Source organism: Odocoileus virginianus, chromosome 6, assembly GCF_023699985.2.
Source record: "Odocoileus virginianus isolate 20LAN1187 ecotype Illinois chromosome 6, Ovbor_1.2, whole genome shotgun sequence".
In the NCBI taxonomy this organism is placed as follows: Eukaryota; Metazoa; Chordata; class Mammalia; order Artiodactyla; family Cervidae; genus Odocoileus; species Odocoileus virginianus.
In genome coordinates, this window is record NC_069679.1 from 46,820,750 (window position 1) to 46,833,107 (window position 12,358).

The 12,358-nt window shown below is 41.7% G+C and overlaps 1 protein-coding gene across 4 annotated transcripts in view; it reads right to left on the reverse strand.

The window, feature by feature from the left end:
- Window positions 1-4,484, reverse strand: part of MAPK6 (mitogen-activated protein kinase 6) — a 31,604-nt gene extending 27,120 nt beyond the window's left edge. The window contains exon 1 of one of the 4 annotated variants that reach the window (XM_020910500.2): window positions 4,394-4,484. The gene's annotated coding sequence lies outside the window, so the exon portion shown is untranslated. The other 3 variants (XM_070469269.1, XM_070469271.1, XM_070469270.1) reach the window with 3 other exon arrangements.
- Between the last annotated feature and the right edge of the window lie 7,874 nt (window positions 4,485-12,358).

The following is a 12,358-nucleotide window of genomic DNA, read 5'->3' on the forward strand; positions in this document are numbered from 1 at the left end:
TACAGTAGCCACTAACTTCAGGCAGCCAAGAATAAATTAATTAGAAATACATATAATTAAAAATTCAGTTCCTTGGGTACACTAGCCACCTGTCAAATGCTCAACTGTCATGTGGCTGGTGATTATCTCATGGACAGCACAGAGTAAAATACTAATACTTCTATCATCACAGAAAGTTCTACTGGACAGTGATTAGACTCTCAATCTTCCTTTTGACGTTTTTTAGGAGAATCAATGGAAAGAGCAACTTGGAAGACCTGAGTCAGTCACTAACCAGCGGAGCAACTTATGTATGCATCACTTAGCAGTGTTTCCAGAAGTGAACATACCGTTTGAATCACTTGAGAATCTAGTTAAACTGTAGCTTCTAAATAAGTCTTGAGATGGGGGTCAGGATTCTGCATTTAACTCCCAAATGATGCTAATACTACTGGTCCAGAAATCACCCTGTACCAAGAGTTTAGATCACTCTGGGCCTCAGTTTCTTGAGCAGTCAAAAAGATAAAATGTCCATGACCCCTCCGTAAAAACTAACATTTTATAGTTTTATGGTTGTACAGAATTAAATGCACATAGATTTCTCACATTCTGAAGAGACAGTCTTTTTTTCCTGAAATAAATTTTTTTCTCCTATGAAAAAGACATCAAATTTAAATGAAAATCAATGGGAAAATGTTATTTGCACAATCTCTATATACCTTTTCAGAAATGGATTTAAAAGGTGGACATGTTATGTAAGATAAACCTTTTAGAAAGTATCAAAGGGGATACACTACACTTTCCAAATATTCAGTTCAGAAGGAAAAAAAAACACTGGTGGACTCTGCCCATGCCACTATTACTTTAAAGGCATCAGTTTCACATGAAAAGCAACTCCCAAGGGGGGAAAAAAAAAAAAACAACAGTAACTACACTAACATTTTTGTTTTTGTAAAGTCTCAATCAGGATTCTTAGCAATAAAACGGACCAAAATCTCTGTATCTCTAGCAGGCTATAGAGTAATGTTAACAGCCCACAAAACAGGCTGAAGGAGCTGACAGTAGGAAGCCAACAATGCTACAAAGAATTTACTATTGAGGCATCTTCTATTTTAACAGGGGCCCTAAAGTAACACAGAATTCAAGTGGGCAATGCAAACACAGAACTGGATAGCAACAGGGAGGCTCATCATCATTTCATAAGTCAATACCTCATAGAAGGGAGACAGACTAACACAACCAGTTTGTTTATAAATTCTGAATTAAGCATGACAGGTAATTACCTACATTCTTAACACACACACACACTCGAAATACACGTTCAACCTCTAAAAGGCTCTGAAAGTCTTTAATACTTTCATACTTGTACTTTTATATTTCCTTTAGTAGGAAGTATATTTTAAAGTTTGAATTAAACTTTACTAAAGTTCCCCTATATAAATTATGCAAGGTTCTTCCAAAATCTCTCCAAAGATTTAATTCACATTAATACACTTTACTGCCCACAAAACCATTCAAATAAATCACTGAGAAGATAAATAGTACAGACAAAGAAAAATATGAGAGTGGCGAGTTTTTCTTCTCACTTTTAAAACATATTGTTATTCTCAATCCTTTTTTTTCTCAATCTTATTTTAGGTCAATCTGCTAAACAATGGCTTTCTACAATCAATCAAAATATTTTATTACCAAATTTCAATGTAAATCCTAAATTTGGAACTGTACAATCAGCTTATCTAAGAAAAGGACTGATGAAAAGCCTGTAACAATACCTATTTTAACTTTTAAATTAAATTATTATATATTATAGTCTATTAAATTAATAAAGATTAGAAAAAAGGAGAAAGCACTACATATAATTCCACCAGAGTGAAATGCTCATGTTCAGAGCTGTATCTGATTAAACACTGCTGTACTTTTACAACACAAACTAATTTCTAGATAGTATAGTTAACTTTTACATTACCAATGAAAACAAAGAGGTTAATTTCTATCTATACCATAAAAGTACTATCTGTAAAAAAATCCATAAGAAACCTCTCTCATCAATAGCCAAGGAACTGCTGTGGGATTGGCCAAAAAGTTCGCTCCGGCTTTCACCTAACATTTTACAGGAAAACCCAAACGGACTTTTTGGCCAACCCATAGGATCAAATATTTCATTGCCCCAACTGACTAGCAATTAATTTTACCTTTCTTTTCAACAAATGTTACCAAATTCCACCTGCAGGATATATGATATCCCTTTAAAATGCAATTTCAGAAGCCATTCCTTTTTTAGAGAATCTGTAGCTCCTCGGTGTGAGAGAGAATTATAATGTAGACAGGAGTATTTTAGCCTATCATTAAAAAAAAAAAATACAGTGTATAAAAAAAAAAAGGGCCACGTAGCAGTCCGTGGGCAGGATGAGTCATCACCCAACTCAAAACTTGCAGCACTTACAAGCTTCCTCCTACCAGACCCCATCCCCTTCAGCAATGTACCCTGAGTCAGCAAACCTTACTATTTTCTCAGTTATGAATTCTCACGATGTTTAAACGAACTTATGCAAAATGCTGTAACACTTTTAGTACTAACATTTGTCATTAGAACATGTACTTTTTCTATCACAAAATTAACTGATCTTCAAATCAATCTTCTCTGGATTATTTCTTAGTCACAGAAAACAGCAAACATTTTTAATCCTCTTTTGCAAATAACTGAATTACAAAATATGGTCATAGATAAAGGTTTTTATAAATAATCCTCCATTTCCCAGAGCTCTTTTTCTAACAGTAATTCTTAGGTGATTAAAACACGTCCTGCTCAAATCTGGTATATTTCCTAGACGACTGCGATTCTTCAACTTAGGACACCAATAAGCAATTTTACAAGTTTCACAAGGGAATTCTTACTCAGTGATGTAGCACATATATGTGAAAGGACTCTGCTCTTTGGCACATATCAAGCCCTTCCTAAACATGTCTGAACAACTACCCATTCAAGAAATGTAAAGTCTCTGCCACCGATTAGCAAGTATATTTCAAACATAAATATCTGACATTCTAAGAAGAAACTCTAGAGGCAATTTCCTTTCAGGGCCCAGTCCTGTTTGATCCCTTCAATCTTCTAATAAGACTACTCTTTCCATTTCAGTTCCCCAACGTTCAAGAGAGAGGATGCGTCCAATCAGAGCTTTAAAAAATAACAAGGCTAGACCACTCAAACAATCGGAAAAGTACTCTGAAGCTGTTATTGCTCTATTTAGTCCCCTGTTAATTTTTCTTTCCCCTGATAAATCATCTTCTATCTGTAAAAAAAAAAAAAAAAAGTTAATACTCAGACTGCCTTTGGAGGGCATTTAGCGATGAAGGAAAAGAACACGAATTGTGCTGCAAATGCCGCACACAAGTGTCCTCACGTTAGTGGACCTTTCCCAATGAGCGAGCAAAGGTAGAAATAAAAAGGAAAGGAATCGAAAAGATCCTGCTTCGGAGCGCTCCCACCTAACACCTGAAGCAGTCTTACCTATCAAGGAACAAAAAGCGGCTAAAAAAATCCTTACTTTTCAACGAACCTCACCAAGTCAGAGAAAAATGCACCGAGAAGCGAGGAAGCCCTTTTTCAGTGAACCGACAAAACAAGTTTTCATCTGGGGACTTTCACGAACCACCACCGCTGCGCGTCCCGGACGCAGCTCAGACAAGGCTGTAGTAGACGCAGGGGGAAGAAATTAGGAATTCCGATTTGGAGGAGTTTTCCTGTACCTCCTTAGCGGCCAGATTCAACTCGGGCAGAGGACTTCGGGGCTCCGCGCCGAGTCTAGTGAGCGGCGCGCTACGCAATGTGCCGAGTGCACTGGGAGACTTTGCCCGGCCGGAGTCAGCTGAGGCCGAGTCACCGGAGTGGGATGGGGGAGGAGACGCGGGAGCATTTCGAAAGGCGGCGTGCCAGGAAGGCTAGACTCCGCGCCACCTCACGCTGCTGGGGCGGGCCGCCCCTCCCGGCCGCCGCCCCGCGTCAGCCCGCCGCCAGCCGGGCCGGGTTTCGAACCTGCGGAGCCAGACGTAGGCGACAAGGAGGCAGCCGGCAAGCCGGGCCCGAGGCCGGCGGGCACTGCCGGGCCCGGCAACCCGGCCCGCGAGGGGCGTGCCGGGTGGGAGGGGCGCGCCGGCCGCTCTGCCGGCCCCACGCGGGGACCCCGGCCCGCCGCCGGCGGCCCGCGTGAGGACGCGCCGGCCAGGCTCGAGAGAGCGAGCCGGCGGGCGGGCCGAGGGCGGGCGGGAGATCGAACAAAAGCGCCTTTGTTGAGCGACGGCCGCCGGAGGGTCACACACAATGGAGGAGAGAGCCGGCTCAGCCGCCGGGCCCGCCGCGGCGCCCTCCTAAGCCGCCCCGCCGGCGCGCCCCGCACACGCACACACATATACCCACCGGACTTCTCCGACTCATCGAGGGAGTGCGGGGCCCACGGACAGCCCCCAGTGTCGGCTCAGGTCTCCGGCTGTGCTGGCGGCAGCGGCGTCTCCGAGGCTCTCGCTTTGCCGCAGTCGCCGCCATGTAACCCCGACCCGCGAGAGAGGGCGAGGAAGAGGGGGCGGGGCTCCGGAGCCACGCCCCCGTACGTCACAGGCTCACTCCACGGGTTCCCCCGCCCCCGCCCGGCCCAGCGCGCCGGCACGCGCCGGAATTTCCAACGCCCGTGACTGGGCTCCGCGCGACGCGGGGGCGGCAAGAGAGGCACGCGGGCTTGTCCCCCGCCTCCGGTTGGATGCGCTGGGCTGGGCTAGGGAGCTGGCGAGGAGGTGAACAGACAGCCACTCTTCGCTCTGCTACTTGCCCCAGCGTTAGAGCACATAGTGATCAAACTCTTTGTGAGCGTTTACTGCGCACCTACTACGTGCATGGGACTGGACGACCTAGAGGAATAGGAGTTCCCCATCCCCTGGGAATTAGGAAGCTGGACCGAAGATGGATGGGCTAGAAGGCCACAGCCAAGGAACAAGGCAAACGCGTTAAAGGTTAAGTGCTAAGGCAGGCTTCTAAATGGGGTTGCCACCCCTGACCTTTCAGCTAAATAAGGAGCCCGTGAAACCGGAGGAGGTGGGGGGCGGGGGTGGCTGTTCCTTTGGAGGGAACAGAATGAGCAAAGACATGGAGGAGGGGAGCACCTGGCTTGTTGCAGGAACTGGGACTAAGCCAGTCTGAGGGAAGCGTAGAATTTGGACAAGAGTGTACAGTGAGATAAGTGGGAAATGTAGATTGGTACCTTCTTGGGTCCACTAGGACAAAAAGCAAGCTTATTTATTATTTATTTATTTTAGTATGGCTGAGTGAATCCAGGAAGCCTTCCAGTATTTATGTGAAATGTAGTAGGTATTTATTAAATTAGAGACGCAGGTCAACATATTTTTTTCAGTGACCGAATCACCATTCCTGGTGAGAACCAAACGTTTGGCAACCCTTTATCCATTATTATGCACATCCTCAAGCTTCAAGCTGGAGGCAAACACCACTTCAAAGCTCACATACTAGCTTGAAGTTAAGTTGAGTGGGATCGAGTTTGAATCGTTTATATTTTTTTATATTTAAAATAATACCGTCTGAATAGCAGGTGTGAAGAGGACACAGTGAGTAGATAAAACTAAGAAAAAGGGAAGGGTTGTCCTAACCACAGGATTTCTTATTTGTGAATGCCGCTTTTCTGCAACAAGAGCTCCTTCTCTTTGACCACTATACATCTCTGCTCTGCCTTCTCGAGCTCCCCTGAAATTCATAAGACACCTTTCCTCCCGCATCCATCAGTGTTTGAACACCAGGAGGAGAGGGTAGAGAATAAATAAGAAGCACTGTGCCTTCCCTTAGGGATCTTATAATGTGTCAAAGACCGCCGAAATAACCTGTTGATCAAGCAAAGCCAAATTTGTTGACAAGAGTTTTAGTAGCATCTTAGAGAAAGAGGTCAAGGATAGGATAGCTTCAGAGAATTAGGGTTAAAAACAGGTCTTTCAATGAAAGCATGTTTGAGATAGGACTACATTTTGTGATATAATATTTGAACTACAAGGAGATCAAACCAGTTAATCCTAAAGGAAATCAACTCTGAATATTCATTGGAAGGACTAATGCTAAAGCTGAAACTCCAATACTTTGGTCACCTGATTCGAAGAACTGACTCATAAGAAAAGACCCTGATGCTGGGAAACATTGAAGGCAGGAGGAGAAAGGGATGACAGAGGATGAGATGGTTGGATGGCATCACCAACTCAGTGGACATGAGTTTGAGCAAACTCCTGGAGATGGTGAAGGACAGGGAAATCCGGCATGCTGCAGCCCGTGAGGTTGCAAAGAGTCAAACACGACTGAGTGACTGAACAACAAACAACAAATCTTTGGATTAGTAGACATAGGGAAGAGTTTTGAAGCAAACCTTAAAAAGTCAAGTTATTTGATAAACCCAAGAGTAATCTTATGGAGGAGGGGCTGTTTACCTTGATGAAGGCTAGGTCTCTTTGTTGTTCGGTTAAATGGACTTTGAGGAAGGTCTTGAAACTGCATTAGTTATTTGCAACTTATCTTTCTGGGCAGAAATTTCTTGAAATTAAAATCATGTTTAAGCATATGTTGGGATTGTAGCGTCATTAATGTAGTCAGTTTTAGTTCTTTATTGTGTGGCTGTAAAGAGTTTAAGTTCTCAGTAGTTTTTCAAACTGCCATACATAGTGGATTTTGGTGGATTAAGATCTGCATTTTAGGAGACCAGGGTTTCATCCCAGGGTCTGGAAGTTCCCCTGGAGAAGAGAATGGCTATCCACTCCAGTATTCTTCCCTGGACAATTCCATGTACACAGGAATCTGATAGCTACAGTCCATGGGGTTGCAAAGGGTTGGACATAACACAGCGACAAACACTTTTCCTTTATCTTTGCTATTCTCATAAAAACAAACAAAAAAATAGAATAAGAAAGAAAATAAACCAAGAGAAACTTCCCTGGTGTTCCAGTGGCTAAGACGTCACACTTCGAATGCAGGGGGCCTTGGTTCGATCCCTGGTCGGGGAAATAGATTCCATATGCCAAAGCTAAGAGTCGAATCCCACAACTAAAGATATCTTGTGCTGTATGTAACACATGGTGTATTGAAGTCATTAAATACAATAAATGAATATTACCAAAAAAAAAAGATCTGCATTTTTTTCTTAATAGAAAAAAACTAGAGAGCATAGCCTATAACAAAGGGTGAAAACATTGTTTTGTGAAACTTGTGTTTTGGTTATGTATCTTATTCCAACAAATCTAAAATGTCATCAATTATGACACCATTATTTTATGTAGTATTAAGAAAGCAAAAACCATCCAAATAATGATACTCTATTGCTACATCCTAATCTCAGAGATATTCAAATAGAGGAAGTACTTCTTAGAATTGATGAACTAATTGTAGGGCATCTATAAAAATGCTAATTGGATCACAGTAGCACTTCCCTGGTGGTTCAGCTGGTAAAGAATCTACCTGCAACGCAAGAGACCCAGGTTCAATCCCTAGGTTGGGAAGATCGCCTGGAGAAGGGAAGGGCTACCCACTCCAGTATTCTGGCCTGGAGAAGCCCATGGACTGTATAGTCCATGGGGTCCCAAAGAATCAGACACGACTGAGTGAATTACTTTTAGTGCTACTTATTGCTCACTATTGTTTTGAGCTGTGTTATTGCTAAGAGTTTGAAAGCCACCGTTGTAGTGGAAGAATGTAGGAAAGAAGCAGGTAAGTCCACCATAAGGCAGCTTGAAATGAGGGCTCCCTGAGCAGAAGTGCAAAGTATCTGCTGTTATTAGAAGGAACAAGTGATAAGGTCTGGATATACCAAAAAGGTTTCAACCCGAAGACAGAGCATTTGAGCTGGGCTTGATTCCATCAGGAAAGTATGAGGAAAAAAGACATTTCAAGATGGGAGGGCAGAATGTACAGAAGCATGAATGTGCTGGACACGCTTTGGAAAAAAGTCTGACAGGACTGGGGAAATTAAGGCAAGTTAGTACCTAATTGAGAAGGCCTTGACTGGATCCCAGAACTTTTGGATTTATGCTAAAGGCAGAAGGAGAGGAATTTAGATAATTCAACTAGTATTTAAGAATGGTAATTCTGGAATGAATGGAAAGGGTAGATTAGGTGAACAAGAAGATGGCAACAGGAAGAAGGCAGAAGGATTCATCTATATTGTTTTCTGCCGTGCATCCAGTCTGTCTTACTCTGGTGACAATACTCTGATGTCCTTTAAGGAGCCATTCTTTCTGTATAAGTCAGAATTCTTTTTGTTACAGTGACAGAAAACCTAGTTCAAATTGTGTTTTAAGCGTGAGAAAAGGAGGGCGGGGATGGAAGAGAGAGGAAATGTGTTTCTACTGGACATAGAAAGGGGATGTTAATACAAGTGATACTTGAAGCCAAATCAACTAGCCTTGATGAAGGGAAAGTTGTGAGTCAACCAGGTGGGTCCCATTTTTCCTGTTTGAGTTTAGATTCCCTCATTAGGCTACTTGTTTGATCTTTTTCCAATTCACTTACTATCTTTCTGTGAAAATAAACTGTCAGTATCTTGATTTTAAAGATGGAGGGTAAGGCAGATTTTAGAAATATAGACCACTAAACTTGATGCCAATTCCTGGAAATTTTCTAATGTAAATCATTAAACATATGTTAGGGGAAATGTAACAGTTCATAAGAGTCATCATAGATTCTTTTCAAGTAAATAATGACAAAAGAAATACCACTTCCTTTCTTGATAGGATTATTACATTACTAAACATCGGGTAGTGTAGTCTTGGTCATCTCAAAAAGTCAAAGTACTTTTGTGGATAAGATTGAGAAATATGGGTTTAGATAATTGTAGAAAAAATTTGATTCAGAGTGCTAATTACTGGAGAGACATTAATCTTGAGGCTTCTAGTCTCAAGAAAAGCGATACAGATTTGTCCTCCTTTGTCAAGACTTGGGCAATATTTTTATCAATGTTTTGAGTTAAGATTTGAGGAAGATACAGAACTCAGATCAGAATATGATGACAGAATAGTTACTCAAAATCATTTTTTTTTTTTAAAAAAGATGACATCTGGTTGCAATAAATACAAGGCATAGTATCTTTGTTCAAGAAATCATTTGAAAGGGGCCAGGATTTGGGAGACTTGACCTGATAGTGTGACTATAAGTTAGAGATATGCATACAGTGTGAGCTGCCACCAAAAAAACCTAACAAAATGTAGACTATGTTAATGCAAAACAGTGTTCAAGTCACAGGGGCACTAGACCTATGCTATTCAGTTCAGAATTTCTGAACTCATGTGTTCAAATATAGATACAACATTAAAAGAGCTCCTTGCATAACAAATCAGAATTCTTTAGAAAGAGACATCCAGGTAGAGTATGGAAACCATTTTTTCTCTAAAGAAAAGATGAGGGAATTGGGTCTGCTTAACCTGCAGAAAAGCAATCTGCTAAAGGGTTGTTATGCAGAGAGTAGATTTATTCCATATTGCACTGGAGTTCAGATATAAGACCATCAGGAGGGCTATTATGGAGAGGAAGATTTTGGCTCAGCGTAAGAAAGGACAGTTTTGGATACTGGAATTGAGCCACGTGGTCAGGACCTCCTGGTGAAGTGAGTTCTATATCACTGGAAGCATTCAATCAGAAAACAATGGGCACCTGTCAGGGATGCTATAAAAGGAATTTTGGGGTGGGGGGAGGAGGGGCCTATAGAGAGGTGATAACACCCAAGGTCTTTAATTGGAAGCTCCCATGTGTCAGTATTTACACTATTAATTTAAAATGATTGCTTTTCTAGACATGGTTTCTAAAAGAATATGTTGTAATTTTCTTTGTAAATAAAAGAACAACTTTCCACTGAAGAAATTCATTGCCAAGTCCAGCTGATTCTTGTTCTTTGTGGTAGTTATGTTCTGTAAGGTTGCTTTGAACGCTGAACTAGTGACTGCTGAACCATTGCTTTTAAGGGAAATACAGGATTAGTTTCCTTTATTTATTATTATTTATTGTTAGTTTCCTGGTAATAGCCTTTATCAAGTAACCCCTTTCAGATAAACACTTTATAAACATTATTTCATTCTCTTAGGCTATGATAAAGAGAATTTTGGAGAAAAGCTGCAATGCCATAAGCTACTTATGTTTTTTAGACAAAACCTAGCTTTCTTTGCAACAAAATCTCAATCTGTACACTTACTTTTTGAATAATGGTTATGTAACTAACCACTTAAATATTCTGGGAAATACCTATTCAGATAATTTTACAAGAACAACAAATAATCAAAGGATCCTCCCTGTAATTTATCTGCCTTGGCAGTCAGTATTTTCTGGAAGTGGGATACATTTGCAGAAATGGTAGAATTAAATGACTAATACAAGAGTGTAGCTCCTGTGGCAACATAGATACACCCACACTTTTTCAGAGGGAGCAGAGCTATGGTGACGCTCGGCTTTAGAGAAATCTGGTCTGAGGGTTTTCTTGTTACACTCTGTCCATTCTCTTCCTATCTTGAGAGCCCTGTTAGCCTGAGAAGAGATGCTCCTGAGTTCTGGAGATAGTCCACATTTTTGAAATTAACTCTTGAGACCACAAAGTCTTCTATGGCTATCCTCAGTTTTTTGAGAACAATCTGGGCCTCCAGCACATGATCAATGCAAATTAAAGTAAGATTCGACAAACTGTTCCTTAGCCCATCCACTGAGTGATAAATATTTTGAATTGTAAGGACAAAGCAGCTTTCAGTACACAAGGTCATTCCCCTCCTTTTTGCACTCCAAATTGTCGAGCTATCTGCCATTTGGGGAAGAAGGTAATCACTATGTGTAACTCTAAGTAAACATGCTGAAGATGTTGTTTACATTGGTCATTCTGAGTGCTCAAGTTATCAACTGGTATATAATATTGTTTATTAGGTATACCTGCCACAATCCCATCTCCTACTTGACATATTTTGCCAGCTGTCAGTTACCACCATTGGAACAACCTTCCCTGAAGATGTCATCCCCAGAGGCCAGTACCCATCTCTGAGACCTGACTGAAGCCTTCACTGTTTCCAGTGAAGAGTACCCTAGGAGTGGTATTCTGAAAGGAAATGGCCAGACCCTTAGGAGGCTTAAAAGATCCACCTGCCCATCCTGGGAAGCTCTATCCTGTTAATTCTCACCCCAGGCTATCTCCCAATCTTTGACCCTCACCCCATATCCAGGGCATTACACAGGACCCAAGTTCAAAAAGACCCTATGTTTGGTTTAATACTCTCTCTCACTATCTTGAAATCCCTAGGAAGTTTATCTTTGAACTCATGTTTTGTAGGGCAGTTGGATGGGACAATGGAGCATTCATGTGAGCAGGAGGTAGACGCAATGCATATCCACCGTTCCTTGCCACCCCATTCACATATAATTTTCTCAGTGCCCCATAAGGACAGGATTCTGGTGGACTCACAATGCACTGGAGTTCAGTGAGACAAAGCAAGGAAGTACGAGGTGTGATACATTTACAACTGAATAAGTGGGGGTGCTGACAGCTCTGAGAGGCCATGTTTCCATTGGAACCAGGACTTGCTTCAAACGCAGAAAGAAGGCATTCTAGGAAACACAAAAGATCAAGGAACCCTATCATGTCCTTTCCTGTATTACCTCCCCTTATTAGTCAACCACCTGCATGCATGCTAAGTTGCTCAGTCGTGTCTGACCCTGCAACCTCATTGACTGCAGCTCGCCAGGCCCCTCCGTCCATGGGATTACCCAGGCAAGAATACTGGAGTGGCTTGCCATTTCCTTCCAGGCCCAAAATCTTTCTTTTTCTTTTCAGCCCTTTCTTATACTTCAGTAAGTCAAAGGTAGACAGTGTTGGTCGAATGTGTGTATCAAGAAGTGAAAAAATAATGGTTAAGTTAGTTTGCTGCTGCTAACGGTTAGTTGTTTTCCACTGCTCTGGTGAGATCAAAACACATGCTCATAAGAGCTGCAACATGGAAATTGGATCATTTTAGTGATTTCACATAGGAGGTAAACACTCATGTTTGTATTTCAAAGTATATTTGCATCTTACAATTCAAAAGTATAAAATACATGCTGACAACTTGTTTTTAATTTTTCCTTACTTAGAATATTAGTTATAATTATTGACTAAACACTGTAAGTAAAGAGAGACCAGAAAGAAAGGGGAAAAGCTTTGTATTTTAGTAACTTTCTTTTTTCCTCCTCTTTGAATAAGAGGCCTCAGAAATTATGTAGCCAACTTTGAACCCCCCCAGCCCACAAAAGAGACCCAATAGCCTTACTCTGGAGAAAGTGGGTCTGGAAAAGACACTACACCTGCCTGCATCCTGTTCACTGACGACAGGGCTAGGGCAGGAG